The sequence below is a fragment of the Corvus cornix genome, chromosome 20 (assembly GCF_000738735.6).
Source record: "Corvus cornix cornix isolate S_Up_H32 chromosome 20, ASM73873v5, whole genome shotgun sequence".
Classification (NCBI taxonomy): Eukaryota; Metazoa; Chordata; class Aves; order Passeriformes; family Corvidae; genus Corvus; species Corvus cornix.
The window spans coordinates 1,775,104-1,777,469 of record NC_046349.1 but is presented as its reverse complement, the minus strand read 5'-3'; positions in this window follow the sequence as shown (position 1 = coordinate 1,777,469).

Sequence of the window (2,366 nt, the reverse complement as noted above, 5' to 3'; positions counted from 1 at the left end):
CAGGGATGGGGACTCCACCATTGCCCTGGTCAGGCTGTGCCAATGCTTGGCCACCCTTTCCATGAAGAAATTTTCCCCAATATCCAACATGACCCTCCCCTGGTACAACTTGAGGCCATTCCCTCTCCTCCTGTCCCTGTTCCCTGGCAGCAGAGCCCAACCCCCCTGGCTGCCCCCTCCTGTCAGGGAGTTGTGCAGAGCCACAAGGTCCCCCCTGAGCCTCCTTTGCTCCAGCCTGAGCCCCTTTCCCAGCTCCCTCAGCCACTCCTGGGGCTCCAGACCCTTCCCAGCTCCATTCCCTTCCCTGGACACACTCCAGCCCCTCAATGTCTTTCTTGTGAGGGGCCCAACACTGCCCCCAGGATTCGAGGTGGGGCCTCAGCAGTGCCCAGCACAGGCGACAGTCACTGCCCTGGTCCTGCTGGACACACCAGTGCTGGGACAGCGCAGGTGCCCTTGGCCTCCTTGCCCACCTGGGCACACTTGTGCTGTGATGTGGATTGTATACATGTTAAGAAAGCGGCAGGGAGTAACAACATGAAACAGCACCATGTGTTTTTTAAAGGAAATCAGCTGCTACACCAACGGTCAGGTTTCAAAGTCTTCTATTCATCCTGGAAAGCTTCTGAAATGGAAGAGAAGTCTGTGTATTTTACTGTAAAGACTATTCAAAATTGCCTTTGAGAAAGAGTTCAAAGAGCTCATACTACAGTGAGAACACAGTCTAAGATGACCCCACGGAGGCTGAACAGCTGTACCTAGAGAATGTGAAGTGCACAAAAAAAGGCTGAACAAAAAGATTCAGCATGCTCCTGTTGCAGTTCCAGTTCCCAAACCACTCTGCTGACAGATACTGGGTACAGCACTGCTGCAGACCAAACCACAAGGGCACTGGAGGGACTGGGAAGGAGGCACAGAAATTCTGCCAGTGGTTTTATTAGGGCCTGAGTTTGATCTAGTCCTCTTCAACAACAGCAAATAAAGACCTAATAAATATATTCCAGATATAAATTCTGCATTTTATCAAATCAAACCATCAAAATCCCACATTGCTCACTTGTTCACACTAGGGGATTTTCAGCAGCAAATCAGATTTTCATTAGTTTAGTTAATGCAAATGCTGTGCTAGGAAGTCACTGGACAGTTCTTGTTCTCACAGTGGTACTTTAGTGCCCTGGCCCAGGGCCTTGCAAAGCAGATGAGATGTTTCAGACCTGGTCATGCTGCTGGCATCTGGACACTTCCCTGATTTGTCTATGGAATCATGAATGTAGTGAAGATGGAACTAGCCCCTTCCAGAGGTGCAGAGATATAAAAGGAAGCAGCCAGCACAGGAAATTCCAGCTAAATGTACAGAAAAATACTTTCACCAAAGGGTGGTCACATGCTGGGAGAGAAGCCTAAGGAGGTGATGTGATCTATCCCAAGACAACTGAAACTCTCCTGGGCAAGGTCATCTCAGCAGGGCCCTGGTATGAGGACAGGGATGAACCAGAGACCTCCAGGTGGCCCCTCCTAACTGAATTCCAGGCACCCATGATCCAAGAGCAGAATTACAGCCCTGCACTTCAGCACCGCAGATTTCAGCTGTGAAATGGGTTGAGAAGCCAAAGCCCAAGTAGTGGAAACTAAGGAATAAGGACACTTAATAATAAGTAGTCCTTATTTTTCTACTGCATTTGTTCTACCACAGTGCCATTTTCCACCATGGTTACTCCATGCCACAAGCACAAGGTGCCCATCCTCTACATTTAGATGTGTACTGCAGCTGCTGCATGTCTCTTTAAAGGATAATCACCATTACTGATTATGGAATCATTTCTGGTGCCTCTGTGGGACCCAAATTCAGTTCAAATTGGTGCTTTTTAGAGGCCAATGCAAAACAAAACCATGAAAAAAGTTACACTCAGCAACACCTTCTTTACTCATCTCTTTTGTTTCCTCCTCCAACAGTTCACACTCCACACCATCTGTTCCAACCGCTCACAGAGATTTGGGCACAAATCTGAGAACTTCAAGCACTTTGTAACATCATTCCAAACCTTTCATCTTCTTACATCCAGAAACAAAGGTGGTCTCCAGTACAATGCTGGCTGAAGAGGACAGTGGCAAGAGAGACCTTCCATGACACATGGAGATAATTCTGTATGGGCAGAGTGACTTTCCTGTAAGATGCAGCCCCTTCAAGTATTTCCTGAGGAGCAGCTTTTCCCAGCCCCAGCACATGATGCAGAGTTGCCCCAGCACTGACTTTTGCCTGGAGGACACCCCACATGGGTACATTAAGTATTTTCAGTAGCTTAAGGATCACACAAAGGTAAACAAACCCATGGTAAACCCCAAAACATCTCACTGCACAAAACAAA